This window comes from Malaclemys terrapin, chromosome 5, assembly GCF_027887155.1.
Source record: "Malaclemys terrapin pileata isolate rMalTer1 chromosome 5, rMalTer1.hap1, whole genome shotgun sequence".
Classification (NCBI taxonomy): Eukaryota; Metazoa; Chordata; order Testudines; family Emydidae; genus Malaclemys; species Malaclemys terrapin.
In genome coordinates, this window is record NC_071509.1 from 54,705,077 (window position 1) to 54,724,117 (window position 19,041).

At 39.9% G+C, this 19,041-nt stretch overlaps 1 protein-coding gene across 4 annotated transcripts in view; it reads right to left on the bottom strand.

Moving 5' to 3' along the window:
- Positions 1-16,340, bottom strand: part of DLC1 (DLC1 Rho GTPase activating protein) — a 417,446-nt gene extending 401,106 nt beyond the window's left edge. For 3 of the 4 annotated variants that reach the window (XM_054029698.1, XM_054029700.1, XM_054029699.1), the window contains exon 1: positions 16,252-16,340. The gene's annotated coding sequence lies outside the window, so the exon portion shown is untranslated. The remainder of the gene's footprint in view (positions 1-16,251) is intronic. The other variant, XM_054029697.1, reaches the window with a different exon arrangement.
- Positions 16,341-19,041: the final 2,701 nt, after the last annotated feature.

Genomic DNA, 19,041 nt, shown 5'->3' on the forward strand with positions numbered 1-19,041 from the left:
GGGACTGAGAGGGACCAGACATCAATACAGGTTCTCCACATCTTTCTAAACAAGTCTCTCCTATTTCAAACTTGTAAGTAAATAGCCAGGCAAGGCGTGTTAGTTTTCCTTTGTTTTCTCAACTTGTAAATGTACCTTTTACCAGAGTGTTTATCTTTGTTTGCTGTACTTTGAACCTGAGACTAGAGGGGAGTCCTCTGAGCTCTTTAAGTTTGATTACCCTGTAAGGTTAATTTCCATACTGATTTTACAGAGATGATTTTTACCTTTTTCTTTAATTAAAAGCCTTCTTTTTAAGAACCTGATTGATTTTTCCTTGTTTTAAGATCCAAGGGGTTTGGATCTTGATTCACCAGGAGTTGGTGGGAGGAAGGAGGGGGGATGGTTAATTTCTCCCTGTTGTAGATCCCAGGGGGGTTGGAACTGATTCACCAGGAGTTGGTGGGAGGAAGGAGGAGGGATGGTTAATTTCTCCCTGTTGTAGATCCCAGGGGGGTTGGAACTGATTCACCAGGAGTTGGTGGGAGGAAGGAGGGGACTGGTTAATTTCCCCTTGTTTTAAGATCCAAGGGGTTTGGATCTGTTTTCACCAGGGATTTGGTGAAGGTTTTTCAAGGTTTCCCAGGAATGGAATCCATTGAAATGGTGGCAGCCGAACCAGAGCTAAGCTGGTAGTTAAGCTTAGAAGTTTTCATGCAGGCCCCTACATTTGTACCCTAAAGTTCAAAGTGGGGATCCAGCCTTGACAGGGCCCTTAAAGGGGCAAAAACTTCAATAATCAGGGAAAACTTATTTAACTTTCTGGCATATTTCTCACTTCAAGTAGCTCTAGAATTTGAAGGAAAATGTGGTTTATTAGTGGCCATATACCAGATCAAGCCATAATCTGTCATTGTCATTCACATGAATGAATCCTTAAGTCCCACAACTTTAACTGGGCTCTGTGCAGGGAGAGAGATCATTTGTGTGCATCATACTGAAAGATCAGGGCCTTAGTCATTAAAGCGCTCTGCTATTTTAATGAGCATTTGCTTAAATTTTAACTAAGACATCTTTTACAAGTCCCCTAAAGCTCTATTAGTTGGATTGTGTCCCTTACTCATGTTGGTGTGTACTTACTCAGTTAAGTAACCCCACTGAGATCAGTAAGGTTACTCTCACGAGTGCAAGTAAGGGTTCCCCAATTGGTCCTTGTATCTGATAAGTTTAGATGGCAACATACGTACATTCATCTATTCGCTTTGACATTTAAACATATGAACCATTGGGCAAAGGAAATATGTTACAGCTATTTAAATTATGCATATAATACAAGATGGAGCAACGAGTTCTTTATCAAATAATGAAACAAAATGACTGGGCTGTAAAACATTGCAGGTTCAAGGAGCAAACACTTCTACTTTTCACTCCCTACATAAGAACTGTCAGCACTTAGCACGAATCTGCTTATTGATTTCACCAATAAAGAAGATTAACTACCGAGTTTGTTCTGGGTCATTTCAGTCCACTACAGCAAGCTCCGATTGCCCACAAGGCTGTCCTGACAAATCACATAAGCTGTTTGAAAGAAATGCAGAATTATGACTGTGCAGATGAGTCTCTGTAAATTATGCCCTGACAAAGTGACTTTTAGAATGGACTTGTGCACACCCTGAGATCTTCAACTTTTTTTTAGGATGGCAAGCTTCATTTCATGTTTTCCAACTTTGTGGAAGTTTGTACTTAAAAGGAAAATATAGTCATAGGGTAACAGAATTCTGGCACAAGTGAATAGCGTGTGGGAGGCGGAGGAAGATGGAAAGAACATACAGCCAGGCAAGTCCCTCTCCTCCCCTAAAAAATGCACAGCCCCAAAACTATTTTCACAGGCAAAATTTGGTAGTAAGAGGATGATTCTGCTTTGAGAGTCTCTTTTCCTTCTTGTGAAACACTTTTCATGTGAGCATTCCAATGTATTTTAGAAAAAAAAATTAGTGCTACAACATCTGTTTTATTTTCATCAATGCAGGTGGATAAATTGAAGGTCTAAAAAGGTTATGCAGTTTTCCCATAGTCACACAGGGAGGGTAACTACACCATCTGCTAAAAAAACTCCCTGACAAAGCACAGGAACAAATCCGTACAGACACATGCCTAGAACCCCGACCAGGGGTATTCTATTTGCTACCCAAGATCCATAAACCTGGATATCCTGGACGCCCCATCATCTCAGGCATTGGCACCCTAACATCAGGCTTGTCTGGTTATGTAGACTCTGTCCTAAGACCCTACGCTACCAGCACTCCCAGCTATCTTCGAGACACCACTGACTTCCTGAGGAAACTACAATCCATCGGTGATCTTCCAGAAAACACCATCCTGGCCACTATGGACGTAGAAGCCCTCTACACCAATATTCCACACAAAGATGGACTACAAGCTATCAGGAACAGTATCCCTGATAATGTCACAGCTAACCTGGTGGCTGAACTTTGTGATTTTGTCCTCACCCACAACTATTTCACATTTGGGGACAATATATACCTTCAAGTCAGCGGCACTGCTATGGGTACCCGCATGGCCCCACAATATGCCAACATTTTTATGGCTGACTTAGAACAACGCTTCCTTAGCTCTCGTCCCCTAACGCCCCTACTCTACTTGCGCTACATTGATGACATCTTCATCATCTGGACCCATGGAAAAGAAGCCCTTGAGGAATTTCACCATGATTTCAATAATTTCCATCCCACCATCAACCTCAGCCTAGATCAATCCACACAAGCGGTCCATTTCCTGGACACTACTGTGCTAATAAGCGATGGTCACATCAATACCACCCTATACCGGAAACCTACTGACCGCTACACTTACCTACATGCCTCCAGCTTCCATCCAGGACACACCACACGATCCATTGTCTACAGCCAAGCTCTAAGATATAACCGCATTTGCTCCAATCCCTCGGATAGAGACAAGCACCTACAAGATCTCTATCAAGCATTCTTAAAACTACAATACCCACCTGCTGAAGTGAAAAAACAGATTGACAGAGCCAGACGAGTACCCAGAAGTCACCTCCTACAAGACAGGCCCAACAAAGAAAATAACAGAACACCACTAGCTGTCACCTTCAGCCCCCAACTAAAACCTCTCCAGCGCATCATCAGAGATCTACAACCTATCCTGAAAGATGATCCTTTACTCTCACAGATCTTGGGAGACAGACCTGTCCTCGCTTACAGACAACCCCCCAACCTAAAGCAAATACTCACCAGCAACCACACATCACTGAACAAAACCACTAACCCAGGAACCTATCCTTGTAACAAACCCCGATGCCAACTCTGTCCACATATCTATTCAAGTGACATCATCATAGGACCTAATCACATCAGCCATACCATCAGGGGCTCGTTCACCTGCACATCTACCAATGTGATCTATGCCATCATGTGCCAGCAATGCCCCTCTGCCATGTACATTGGCCAAACCGGACAGTCTCTACGCAAAAGAATTAATGGACACAAATCTGACATCAGGAATCAAAATACTCAAAAACCAGTGGGAGAACACTTTAACCTGTCTGGTCATTCAGTGACAGACCTGCGGGTGGCTATATTACAACAGAAAAACTTCAAAAACAGACTCCAAAGAGAGACTGCAGAGCTAGAATTGATATGCAAACTAGACACAATTAACTCCGGTTTGAATAAGGACTGGGAATGGCTGAGCCATTACAAACGTTGACTATCTCCCCTTGTAAGTACTCTCACACTTCTTATCACACTGTCTGTACTCGGCTAGCTTGATTATCACTTCAAAAGTTTTTTTTTTTTTTTTTTTTTTTTTCTCTTTATTAATTGGCCTCTCAGAGTTAGTAAGACAACTCCCACCTGTTTATGCTCTCTGTATGTGTGTATATATATCTCCTCATTATATGTTCCATTCTATATGCATCCGAAGAAGTGGGCTGTAGTCCACGAAAGCTTATGCTCTAATAAATTTGTTAGTCTCTAAGGTGCCACAAGTACTCCTGTTCTTCTTTTTGCGGATACAGACTAACACGGCTGTTACTCTGAAACTAATCAAGAAGAGAATCCCAGGAGACCTGAGTGTATAGCACCAGGCTATACAATCTCCAAAGGACATTTATACATGTCATCCTAGGCATTTGTTTGGTTGACAGTCTGAAAAATGCCAGCATTCTAAGGGTTAACGGGTGTGTGTTACTCCCATTGCTGTTAAATGGAGTTACATGTGTGCAGTGAGGGCAGAACAGATCCCTTACTGTTTTTCATTTTTGGATGTGGTGGGTTATATTTCATGGGGGATGAAAAACAAATAAATCTCACTTTAGGAACCCTTCTGTTTTACTTGTGCTATCACAGTCGCGTTGGCTGTCTAATGGATAGCAGACAAAATGATTAAATAAGATAATATCAAATGTTTTGCTTGAAATTCAAGACAAATAAATATATGACAAGGACACTTTCATTGTTTCCTAAAATATGAGATTACAGTAACGTGGAGTGTGAAGATTTACCAGACACACACAAATCTAGCTAGAGCACTAAGCTTACTAGTTAGGAAGGCCCTTCCATGTCATCCTCACAGAGCAGTGACCCGCAGATCAGTGGAAGCCCAGTTGCGCCATCGTCTACCAAAATAGACCTATGGAGCCTGCTAGGAATTCCTTCTCTCTCTAATCCCCTCTGTACTGTCTGGGGAGGAGTTATTCTACTCTTATTTCTTACCCTCATCTTCAGAGAGCTCCCCTCCACCCTCGTCTACCTTCTCCCCCACTGGTACTTTCCAAACACTGCACCCCCAACATTTGCGAGGAGGGCGACATGATCCCAGCATCCCATTTCCTGTCTGGGCACTATATGGGACAGAAAACCGCCAACCTGTGGCCAGGCCAGGATCTTCCATTCTCTCTCTCCCCCCCCCCCACACCCCTGCCTCGTGCTTCCAGAATCAACACATCAAAGGAGAGATTTAGATAGACAGCAATACAAGTCAAAGAGTGATTCCCCCACCATCTCAACAATGGAAATCACTTATGTCTTGCTCAGGCTATAGATGGGATACATTTTGTACAATAGGATAGACTGTTTTTTTTATTCTACAACACACCAATAAAAGAGTCATATTAGACATGCACACGTAGGAGATCAACCAAAAATATGTATTTTGGTAGTTTTGTTTCACCTTCATTTGCGTGTTGTCCCCACCCAGCAAACAGTATTTAAGAAAGTGAATGGGGCTGGTATTAAGACAGAAGGTTGCTTACAAACAGTTCAACTTAAAACTTAGCTCCCTGCTCAGCTCATTACATTTCTCCCTCTTTCTCTCTCTTGCTTCAAAGAAATACTCTGCCTTTTAAATTTTGTTCAGTTTTTTTGTAAACAAATGTTTGTATGCCTAAATTAATTACACTCAATTGGATGTGCCATAATACAGTACTTTTCTTAATCAGTCATTTCTGATGTACCCTGACTGCCATGCAAACATTTGTGAGAAACTAGAAAATTAATTTGTTACATGCATATTTCTTTATTAAAGCAATACAAAGCAGGCAAATTGCTTTAACTTGCTGCCAATTGTTAACACATCAACTTAGTTGTATTATATTGCTAAACCCAAAAGAAAGAATATAAAACTGTTTTCAATAGTGAACATTATACTGTATACCCATAACAGGGGGGCTAACCCCAAAATACTAACATTGTTACCAATAATACCCATTGGTGATATAGAAAACAAAACAAAGCCCCACAGAATTCTTCAGTGTCCTGGCAATATTGCTAGATTGCTGACCAGTGCATTGGAACAGAGCAGAGCCTGAATCAGTGAGCCTTTCTGGTTTTAGTTGATCCCAGTGCGTGCTAGGATTGGACTTTGAGGATTAAAATCACTATTTTCTATAGAACCCTGCAATGCAGAAATTAGTGAATATTTTATAGGTGACTATCACATCTGTTCTTCCATTTAAAGAGCTCCCAGTATCCTGGGATACACCAGACATACAGCAATATATATGTTGACTGACCGGTGTTATTTGCAGGTGCAAGCTAAACTGATATAAACCAAGTTTAAACCACCATAAGAGTGTGCACACATAAAATTGCATTGGTTTAACATCACACCTTTAGTTAAACTAGTACAACGTTGTGTATACACCAGCCCCAACTCTCACCAGAAAGTTATATTAGAAGTTGAAGTTACAATTTTCTTACTCTGTTCCTCTATAAGAAAAGTCATAATTGAGCTATACATTTTCTTTCATGACAGAAACAAAAATAAAATCTGTCACTTACAGTAAACATAGATCATATAGGACTTGGTTAACAAAAACTCTATAATTTCTAACAAAGTTTTTACAGGAAGTTAGTATTTTCTAACAAAAATCAGACAAGAAGGTAATTAATCCATGAGACCATACGCTAATAGAAGCCTTTAACAAACTACCCAAGGCCTCATCCCTTGTGACTTTGTAAGGATTTCCTTTTTCTAGAGGGAATCAGTTTTGTTATCCCACAGGAAGTCATTATGTATCCTCTTTAATACATTTTGACATATCAGAATACACCCATTATATTTTACTAGCTGTCAGTGAAAAATATAGTACTGTTAAGATTGTTTAAAACTTTTATGCAAAAGATACTTAACATATTACAGAAAGCGAGTCTAACTGTAATCAGGCTGTCCAACAATATTCAAAAAAACCTCAGAAATTAGATGTATCAAACTATGAAGTAAGCTCGGCAAATGGTTCATGCAGACAAATCCAAAGTCTTGGAAACCAATACTGTTTGCATAAACTGACCAAGATAGGATTCCAAACTTTCGCAATACATCTTGATTTATCTTTAGAAAACAACAAACATTAACGAGTTGCTTAATTTTATAATGATTTGTTCCCCTTCGAAATATACAAAGGGAGCTTGAAATAATAGCTAACTGGTGATCATACAATATTTCTTTTTTTAATTTTTAATCTGATTTATTTCCTGAGTTAGAGAAACAGCCTCCCCTCAAGGAGAAGGGTAGGGAAAAGACAGGATCCATAGTCAAAGTGAACTATTTCCACACTCCCCAGGCTTATTTAACATCTCTGTGGGAATGTCTACACTGCAAATAGGAGTGTGCTTGAAGTAGTGCGCTAAAATAGCAGTGTACCTGGGGGTAGCACAGGCAATGGCTTGAGCTAGCTGCCCTAGAACGTACCCAGAGGGTACAGGTGGGTTTGTACTCAAACAGCTAATCAGAGCTGTTGCCTGTGCTACCCCTAGCTACATTATTTTTAGGGTGCTCTCTTGAGCAGAGCTAGCATGAATTTGTCTACCCAAGCTCATCTTTTCGTTGTACTCTTTGTATGATCTAATATTGACAGCTAGTCAATAAAACAGAAAAAAAAACCATTAAAATTATACATTTGAAATAATCTGGGCCTCTGAATGTGTGAATGTTCAGCTTTGAATGCCTCATAGATGTTACTTATTTGTGTGACTTTCCAAGTAATAAATTGTCTACCTAAACAGAGTGCCATACATATTATCGAATAGCAGCAGCTATCTTAAATTAGTATTTTTCCTCTAGGGGAAAACAACAAAAACCAACAGTTGGCTTAGTCCTGATGCCACTGAAGTCAGGCACTTTTGCCATTGATTTTCATAGAAGCAGAATCAGGCTCAAGATGAATTTCATGCTGAACTGCAGGTAGTGGGTCTTATTTATCTGAAGGTGTGTCTACACTTTGAGCTGGGGACATGATTCCTAGCTCAAGACAACTTTATCAGAACTAGCATGAGTGAGTGTTGCTGCAGCATCATGGGTGAAATGGACAGGTTAGCCTCCATGAGTATGAGCTCTCTGAGACCACTGGTATGTGCTCGGGTGGCTAGCCCTTCCTGCTGCTCATGTGGATGTGGCTACACTCTATTTTTAGCACGCTAGCTCAATCAGTGCTAGCTAGCATGGGTATGTTTCCTTGAGCTGAGATCCATCTCACCATCTTTTCCCCCCAGCTCAGAGTGTAGATGTACCCTAAGTATCTATTTAAAACTTCCAAACACATCTGGGGTACCCAAGATGATCATTCTTAACCTGTGGTGGAGTTAATAGAAAAACTAATCAATGTATTCAGAATGGAAACAAACAAACAAACAAACCCCCCAAACCTGCAGTGTAAAGACCAAGTTTTCTAGCTATAGATGGTTGTCATATTGAAACCAATTTAATTTTGCTTGACTTTATTTCCAACGCCTACCAGATTGAAGCTTCCAATAGAAGGGAAGGAGTGAGACAATTTAAAGAAAAAATGCTATAGGCTATGGTCCTGTTCGAGCCACTGCTGACAATGGTTGTCAGCAACAAGTCCCACTGCTGAATCGGTGATGAAAATAGTTTAACTGCCAGTGTAGATGGGACAAAAAACACCATTACAGAAACGTGACAGATTTGATTGAACAAGGTCTCAATTACACATTTATACATAATATAGTGTTGAAAACAGATTTTATCCCATGTACACTAGTCGTTAAACTCTTTTTCAACACAGTTAAATGGAATTGACTGCTGAATACCACTGTCAGCAATGGCTTTGTTTCCTAGTGGACATGAGGTTTAAGGAGAAAAGGTACAGGCTGCCAGTAAAAGCGTGATAGGAATTCCCATTTGGGTGCAACTGAAAATATCCTGAGAGGAAACTGGGCAAGTGCATCTGGAATATCGCTTAGGATGCAATTGCAACAAGCCATGAGAATGGCAACTGGAACTGGCCTTTTGAAGAGACTAGAGAGCAGTGAGGCTCTTATATTACATACAGATTACTTTGTAGTGGCAATACCATGTAGGACGACTTGAAGGGAGGTAAAGCTTTCATTCTATGATACGCTCTAATCAGCTGGATAGACTGCTGACAAATATATGCAGAGATTGTGCAACTACTGTATTTTAGACATATTTTCTCCAAAGCAGCTGGGTGATAAGTGAGAGATACCAGTTTCATAAAATGCGATTCCATTTTACATATGTTCTTATACCATGCTCATCACCGTAGTAACTGAGCACCTTCCAATAGCGCTTAACACCTGTCATGTGTGGTTTGTTCTCTCACTCATACTGTTCCCAAGGGAAGAACTGTGTCTGCAGAACTGGTCTGCAGTGGAGGGCTTTGTTTTGGTAGGGTTCTGTTCTTGGGGGTGGAGGGTGTTTTGCTTTTTAAATTAACACACCACTATGTGTTTATGTTATCAAAGGCAGGTAGAAGTAGTGGAAGGTGGTGAGGTTTATCCATGTCCTTGGATCCAGTGGGAGTTAGTTCCACATTTCCAGATTGGCCTCCCAGAATTTTTTTTCCATTGCACAGATGAGCTTTTCCTTTATAGTTTCATTGTGCCTAAAGGCAGTGGTTGATAACTTGGTTTCTTATCCCAAAGCTTCAGGAGATCTTTTCAGTATCTTGGGCTCAGGCCAGTCAGCATATTGACGAAAAGGACCCAAACCTTGAACTTGACTCAGCATTCTGTGGGAAGCCAGTGGAGAGAATAGGTCTGATGTTCTTGCAGTAGCCTGTGTTGCTGAGGGAAGTGCCATAGCCTTCTGTAATTGTTGTCGTTTCCTAAGGGCTGATGGCTTTGTGCCTAGGTATACTGCATTGCTGTAGTTCAGGTGGGAGGTGACAAAGATATCTAATAACTGAGCACATGTCATCTGTTAGGAAGGGACAGAGTTTCATAGCCAACTAAGATGGTTGAAAACTTTGCTCTCCGATGCTTCAGACCTACAAATTGGTCAATTCAACTAAAGAAGACTGCGTCAAACTTTTCAAAAAGTGTTTACTCTCCCTGTGAGTAACTGTACCTTTAAGAAGCTCCTGTTCTATGGTTCTGTAATGCAGAGCTTCATGAACCAGATCTCTGCCCAGAACCTTTCCTCTGAGGGATCATTGAATGTCACACTGATCACCAGCCTGGCCTCAGTCTTGCTTGGGTTCAGCTTCATCCAGCTGTTCTTCATGCATGAGCTGATCTCATCCAAGCATGGGGCCATCTTGGTGGCACTTGTGTGGTCATATGTGGTGAAGGGTAGGTAAAGCTGTGTGTCATCTGTAAATTGCTGGTACTTGAGTCCATGTTGTCTGACTAGTTCATCTGGTGGCAGTCTGTAGATGTTGAAAAGAACCAGAGGGAGAGAACTGATCTCAGTGGGACTCTTCAAGTGAAGGGTCTAGTAGTGGAGGCATGGTTTCCATCAATTCTTTTTAGGTGTGTCCCTTCCAGAAGGACTCAAACCATTCTAGTGCATTCCCTTGGACTCCTGCAACTTCTCTTAGGTGAGGCAGCATTGTCTCATGTTAGACAGTGCCAAATATTCAGAGAGATCTAGGAGGATGAGAATGGGTTGACTGCAAGGGATCATCATCCATCAGTGCCACTAAAAGCTATTTCCATCCCATATCCTGGCCTGAATTCAGATTGTGCCAGGGCTAGAACATTAGTTGAGCTTTTCGGCCTTTGACTATCTTTCTGTGAGCTTGCTCAGGAACAGAAGCTTTAATCCGGGGTGGTGGTTGGCCTCTGCCCCAAGGAGCTGACAGTCTAGATAGATAAGACCAGGGGTTCTCAAACTGGGGGTTGGGACCCCTCAGGGGGTTATGAGGCTATTACATGGGGGGTCGTGAGCTGTCAGCCTCCACCCCAAATCCCGATTTGCCTCCAGCATGTATAATGGTGTTAAATATATAAAATGTGTTTTTAATTTATAAGGGGGTCGCACTCAGAAGCTTGCTATGTGAAAGGGGTCGCCTGTAAAAAAAGTTTGAGAACCCCTGGATAAGACAAAAAAAGGATTGGACTGGAAACAGAGATGCAAATAGATAACAGGCATCATATATGAAGTTCAAATCATGATCCAAGATTTTCCATTGTTCAAAGATCTAGTTTGGTCCCCATTTTGATTTTTTTAAAAAAAGAAATAATAAAATAAGATGAAAAACCCTTAGAAGAGCAAAAGACAAAAAATAAAAATAAAAATAAAAAAAAGAAGAGGAAAAAAAAGAACTGGAGACAGCAGTACATTAAAGAGATTATTTGAACCAGCTTTTAAAGATACATATTGCCTAAGGGTTTGTTTTTGTGTTTATGTTCAGTGGTTGATGCACAATCTGCCAAATGTAAAACAATAGGCACTTCCAAATTCAATGTAAGAGGTTTTCCTCATTCAAGAAAACATAATTATCATAATATTGGATTATATCTCCTCTACCACAGGATTACACTTCAAATACATAGTTCCTAAAATCATCATCAACAGCAGCAAGTAACGACTGGAGATAAACTAAACTCACAATAATCAACATATAACAAATACATTCACAATGTTATGAGAATTAAAAACCATATTTTCAGACTAGTCACAGCCTTACTATTAATTTACACCTGGAATTTTGCATGCATGTGATGTTGGGGTACAACTTTGGATCATGGTTTTGCATATTGCAAAATGTTTGGATTTGAAAGTGGATCTAACCATTCAACTTATTTGTAAATAACATTTTGCAACTGAAAATCTGAGTTCTACAGCCTCCAGTCATTTGCTCACAGAAAATTGAGGGAGCTAGCAAGTAAAAAATTGTTTTATTGATGTAGAAGCCACACTATTTGGGAATCCTTTCTCCATCATGGATCAGTATAGAACCCTGTAATGAACACATATTAAAGTGCTTTCAAATTGACTGATTGGAAAAGTTGACTAATTAATATAATTGATCCAAACTATACTCTTTAACGTACCCTGCAACAGAACGTACTCTGCCCCCACCTTTCCCCCCCAAATAAAAGGACACAAACTGCAAATCAAAAATAATCATAATTTCTTTGAACTTTTTTTTCCCATTAATATAATGATCATATAAGATGGAACCAGGATGACTAAAATTCAGAGGAGGATATTCTAAAATATACCTTTTAGAGAAAAGAGTAAGCTTTTTAACAAATCAATGCAAATTTTTTTTCAGATAGCATTCCAGGAATGATAGTTTTCACAAAAGTCATGTTAAGAGTAGAAAAAAAAATACCTTGCAACATTAAACCTAGCATTTCTGACATTTTAAATGTAACCCTTCTGCCCATCTAAGTTGGCAGCAACAAGGGCTGGGTTCTGTATCTAGGGGTTCCGTTTCAATAATGCAATGCAAAACCGGCTCGAGCCCCCACCCAGTGACCTGGGACAATTACATACCACCCCCTGGGCGCCTCTAAGAGGCAATACTTCCCTTCTCGCAAGCACGGAGTCTGAGTGTAGCAGAAAATGTTTAATAACATGAGGTAAACGACATCAGCATTAAATTGGAAAAACACCACAAACAGGATTCATAACACAAATCATGAGCAAAAGACCCACCCCAGCAAATTGGGCTGTGTCCTTTCCCTTTGGTTCTTGAATCCAGCAACCCAAAAATCACCCAGAGTCCTCAAAGTCCAACACCCCCAAAGTCTCTTGGGTCCAGCAACCACCCAAAGTCCCAAAAGTCCAACAGCCCCCAAAGTCTCAGTCCCTGGTCAGTACAGCCCCAGAGTAAAAGGGGGGCACTCAGGGTGTTAAGGGTCACCTTACGTGATCCGAGGCCGTCTGGCCGTCTCTCCGTGGGGCTCCGCCACGGCCTTCACCACGAGCCAGTCCACCTCCTGCTGTCCCAAGAACTGCTCTGTTCTACTAGCTGCTCCGCTCCGCTCACCAACCTGTGAGCTGCTCCAGCCGTCCCCGCAAACAGCTCCGCTCACCGTTCCTTGGGCCACTACAACCATCCCTGCAAGGCTCCACGCCGCTTGCTACTCCTCCCGCCATCCCTGCAAACTGCTCCGCCAGACACTTAGCAATATAGCTTTAGGCTCCCCCACTAGTTAACACAGCACTCAGTGATCTCAGCTCTTAATAACTTTACCTCTTTTGTGATTCCAGCTTATAGTAGGGGAGCCCCAGTGCTGGTGCACCATTGGCCCAAAGTGAATTCAGCTCAGCAGTCTGTAACTAGACTCCTAATGGAATCAAAGTTAGCTCTGACATTCAACAGTGGAGAGAAAAAGTAGTGGAATTGGTGTTTCAAGCCCTCAAAGGGGTGCCATGCCATCAGGTAAAATACCTGTCCCCATCCTCTCTCAATTCACTGGGTTGTGGAACCCATGTCCCTTGTCTAGCAAGTGCTACTTAGGTGATGGTGAGACACTCTGTCATAAAACAGTTTCATTGTCCTTGATTCACATAATCAGGGTAACAACACTTTATTCCTCCTGCCCCAATAACAGAGAAACTGGGGATCCCACCCCATCCAAAGTATCCACTATAGTTGCTGTTGTCTCATGCCAGGTGGGGGGTGTGCCTATGCAAACAAGATCAGCCCCTGGAATTCTTTTCCACACTCACCATAATTCACCACCAGATGTCAGGGTGGAGCTCATCCTGACTCTGCTTACATAAATAAAAAATATAATAACTGAAAATACTGAAAAATCAAAATGGTGATGATTATTTTATTTGTTTATGTTTATAGAAAGGCTAAGGTCAACACCTAGCTGCATGTTCTAGGAACCTACTATAAATCCCCTGTCCCTTCAGACAATTCTCTCCAATTTTCATATGTCTGGGCGAAAAATAATCCTGGCTTAATGTCCTGAAGGTCAATAGAATTTAGGCCAAAATCTACTAACTTGTCCATTCATGTGGATCCTTACTGGAGATTAATCAGGCTCCACACAGGTATAGGAGTTCACCTGCACAGAACAGCTTGCAGGATTGGGGCCTTAGTTTTTCTGTGGTGTAGGATGCATCTGTTCTGTTCTCAGATGCACTCTTTGTCACCACTTATGCACGTACTTAACTTTACGTACAATTAGTCCTACTGTTCCATGTGTGGCTATTCATGTGCATGAAGTTAAACTCATGGGTAAGTGTTTGCAAAATGACCAGATTACATCCTCTTTTTTCAGGTACAGTAGAGTTATACAAAATTTTCCAATCTATCTTTTGTTTTAAAGAAATATAGTTGTGTTGGCAACTGGAATTAAATGTATTAATTTCCCTTGGATGGTGATACATGAGCAGAGTATTTGTGATTTTTAGCTTTGTTTTGGAACTAAAACTTACAAAGTATAATAGCTAGAAAATGTTAGGGTATAAACATAAATGGAGTACTGGAGAGATGATTTGTTTTAAGGATTTCTTCCACTTAAGAAAAAGTGGCCAGTTATTAACTTTGCTTCATTTTGCTCATAGAAAACCCTCACAGCTAAAATGACAAACCTGGCATTCTGGTTTTCAGATGTACAGTTTTGTTTTCTCATGGATGGCACAACGCAGCCCCAGAAGATGCTGAGTGCCTTCTATTACTATTGAAGTAAATGAAATCTTTGCAAAATGTGCTCAGCACCACGCAAGATTGCTCCATCAGAAAAGGAGCATTCTTTTTATCCTTTGCTGGGCTCTCGTCTCTTCATTTGGACTAATGCGTAGAGTTAAGCATGTGTATAAATGCTGGCAGGATCAAAACTGGGGGAGGGGTGCTTGGCTCTGAAGAGAATACAGCATGGAGCATTTTTGCAAAACCATTAAGACTGAGAATCACCAGTTATATCAGGTCCCTGCTCAGAATCCTGAGGAGTCATATGAAAAGCCTGTCTCCTCATGCTGCTTCCTGGCCTTCTGTTCTGCATGGCAACAAGCTTCATTGCCATTAGTTTCCCCAATATGGCTATGGCAATGAAGGTCTCTGGGTCACAAAAGGGGAAGATATTGTCAATAGGGCCAGCAATAATTTTCACATTAGTTTCTACCCAAACATCCATGGAATCCTGACAGGATGCTACAATATCTAGCAGCAATTCTCAGTTTGTTCTCCTTCGGACCAACACTTCCCATTATCCACAGAGCAGTAACCCTGCAGGCATTCATACTGAAGGGTATCCTCTGTCTTAGAGGGATGGGGAAGCATGGGATATAAACCATTGCTCCTTTCCATTGTGGTATTTGGGCCCCTTCTGCTCCTTTGCTCCCCTTCATGCCACACTGCAATGAGAAACTTCTGGATCATTATTCTTAAAACAATACTTGGTAAAAACACAGTTAAAACTTTTTTTCAGCTCTCCCCAACATATTTGAAGTGATGACTCATGTTTAGTTACCTAATTGGCCAATAACTGTATAGAATCTTAATGACGCACAGAAGCGACAAAGAATGTCTCATATTACTTCTGTGCAATAGCTGTCATTCTGGATATATTGAGAGACAAAGGGATATTTATGGTTTAGTTTGCCAAATACATTTCCAATGTGCATAACACCGTAATAATTAAATAACCTACTATATAGAGAGTAGTGCCAACTATGTTTATGCCATATAAATTAAAGATATGCTAAATTTTCTTCTAAATAGCTCAAAAAGATTCTTGCTACTTTTATTGATAATATTAAACATTAAGATTTTAATGAGATTCAGTTCAGTTTACTATGATCAATATATATTTACTGTTTTTTGCTTTCTTCCTTCTAAAATGCATGAATAGGATTCCACACGACAAAACAGTTATCTAGCTGCATTCGGTTATTTTTAATTCTGCCATCTTGATTGATGAAACCTAGTTAACACCAGATCTGTCAGGAAATATGCCCTAATATTTCACATTTAGAATTTACACTTTTAAGAATATTTATTTTTAAGACATGAACTATAACTAAGGTAGCTCTGGGAAAAACCACTAGAGACAAAACCAACAGAGGTATAAATGATATTCCTACCAAAAGGTTTGCTTCTGAGAATTAGTACCAAGGAAAAAAGCCTAGCCCTAAATGCCCTTCCTGTTGGCAAATGAGGTTAAAAAAAGAAAAGAAAAAGAAATCATTCACACTTCTAGTTTTCCTATTTTATGACCATTAAAAAAATGCAAACAAACCATGCAACAATTTATAATTGAATGTAAAAAATCAGGTTTAGCATATCACTCTGATTTTTTATAGACAGAAATATAAAACACATGCAGATTTTGTTTTAGATTTGTCAAAGTTTGATAAATGTAGTTGGCACACAGTCTACCGCTTAATGTGATTTTTTTTATCACCTCCAGTTATATTCTTGATATTGTAAATGTAGACAGCTCCACTGCAGGATACTGACAGTCAGTTTAAGCAGTTACAGAAAATGTCTTGATTTTTCAAATCAGCTTTATTTATTTATCTAAACACAAAGTATAAAAGATTCCAAGACTGCCTTACCTATATGAAGAGAAGGTGGAAATCACAGACATTACCTCGCTAAAAACTTTGGCCACAAAAACAAAACAACCCCCCACCAAAAATCACTCAGTCCCAGTTAGTTTCTGCTAGCATAAAAGTTCAGATTTCGTTGCTGAGATCACTGCTCTATTCTAAGCAGTTATGCTCAATGTGTGATTCTAACAAAAACACCCTCTGCAGCTGGAGGGAGCCTTAACTAAGCAGAATTCTGTCAAGCTTTTCCCAGTGACTTCTGTCTACTAAATTCAGACTGATGTTTTGTGAAAGGGGCCTCAACAACCAGGCCCAGATTGCCTGAAAAGTATTTCCTGCCTTTGAATAGTACGCATATGTGAAAGAAGGACTGCATGGGGGGGGCAGGGGGTAGGGAAATAAAAAGACGACAAGACTGAACATTTCAAGTCATTTGAGTTAGCCAACTCGACTGAGACAACTCTGTCAAACTATTAAAAGATTTATGATGCACTTAGAGAATTTAGAAGTATTTTCCATTCCACAATGGTTTATGAAAAATGTATTCTGTAACTGAAACATACATATGCGACTCCACAATTGTCCCTAAACTTAGGAGAACATCTTTGAATGTTTCAGATCTTTGGGATTCAGAGCAAGAAATGGGCAAAAAGCAGGCTGGCTTTTACAAAGCTTCTAGTGCAATTTTGACTGTTAAAACCACAGAATTAAATAGATAAAAATCTATACATGTAAACTGCAAACACATTTCTACCAATTAAATTAGTTTGAATCACGAGAAATGAATGATTGTCATTACAGTTTAAAAGTAGTTATAGCACAAGCAATGGCATATTCCGCTTTACCTCTACTGGGAATCCTCCAGAGTCACACAAATCCAGCTCTGCAAAAGCACAAGGACAGACTCCATCTTGATCATATTAGCATTTTGCTGACATAAAACACTTGTAACTATTTCTTTCCAGTTTGATAGGGTGCCTGAATCACATCTCTAGAGAAACCCACAGCATCTACAGCCTTCGTTCTATACAAATTTTGTGAAACTATCATCTGTTTATCTTTCCTGCTTTCTTCTGCGTCCTCTGAATGATTTCCTCTTAGTTGCTCCAGCCTGGGAACTTGGATTACCATTTGGTTTTGATTAAAACCAGACAGACAGCTCTGTAGAAGTTGGAGAGCAAGCTAATGGAAATCACTAGTATGGCTTTAATTAAATGTATCAATTAATAATAAATGTTAACTATTCATATAACAAATGCTACACACACACACACACAAATAGCGCTCCAAGACCGCAAGGGTAATTTTTATGTGAAATAGTGCAAAATTTCCCACACCTTTTTGTCATATGTTTTAACCTGGTAACAAGAATCATAGAGAGATGCCGCCCTTATAGGATGCCAAAAGCAGGATAGAGCCAAGTTAAGTGGTTTCCTTTTGTTTAGTAAAAAAGAAAGAAGTGTCGCTGCTGACTTTAATTATATTTTTATGCAGAGGCCACACAGTTTGCCTTTGGTTGATTCATTTATGGTCCGTTCAAACCTATTTTACAGTTATTTCTTAGATTAAATGAGTAGTACTATTACTGATAAGATTAACTGGAACTTTGGGTCTTTTTTGTGAAGCTAAGCAAGGAGATAGAGGAGGAAACATGGCTATAACTTCAAAGTTACATCATGAAACTTAATACATCATAAAATGTAGTGCCTGAACAATTAGGGTAACTTGCCTTCTTTGCTCTTATCTTGTGGACCTCCCAACATTTAGAGTAAGATATTTATTCACAGGGTGATGGGCAGCCTTTGCACTGAATCGTTTTTCCATGAGAATTAAAGGTCTATAGAACTTCTGCATTGGTGAGGGTGAATCTCCAACCGCATGTTGGTTTGGCCAGAGGTGGTGGATCAAATAGGGAAGGTTGAACTCAGGTACCAGTTAATATGGAGACATCAGGAACTAGTTTATTGCACCTTATATTCTCAGCACATGGAAGACTTTGGGCTAAATTTTAAAAATGGGATCTTCATTTATGCGCATGCAATTTTATATGTGGATTTTCTAGTCCCAAAATTCTGATATTAGGGTTTAAAATTGGTCTAGCAAAGTTGCTCATGCAGAAATGGGGTTGAGGACCCTTTTAAAGTATGTTACTGTCAATGGATGAGTCAAGAGCAACGTACAACCCTAAATGGAATAACTAATCAGCCTTCTCAGGTGCCCAAAGATAGATGTCTTAGAAGTATATACAATAAAAAATAATACACAGATGTGTAACCAATAGGGAATGATCTTGTGGCACATAGTTTTAACTACCTTAATCTAAACTGGTGATCCAAATGGAAACTTGTAGCTCTAAATCACAGGGTATTGTGGTCATATACAGCCTTTTTTGAAGGAGTTTCAGTCTATAATTCAAACAATGGCTCACAATGAGCCAAACAGATCTATGCAGAGACTAGAATCTTTGTGTTAAATTCTATGATTTTGAGACTTCTTTCATTATGAATCCAAAGGAAGACAAGGAATTAAGACATTTCTCTTGAAATAAAATTTCTGGAAAAAAAAATTAGTTGCAGGACAATCAAAGGGTTTTGTTTCAATTTTGATTTTTTTCTCCTTATAATGGGGATAGGTTATACTTCTCTGATGCCCCCTTGAAGTGAGAAGAGGCACCTCTCTTGACTCAGATATCCTTCCTTGGATGATGAGGCTACTTTAGATCAGAGTCAGAGTTTGGGGTACAGCTCTCTGGCTATATTTCTTATAAACTCTGCTCCCTTTCAGGGCTGTAAAATA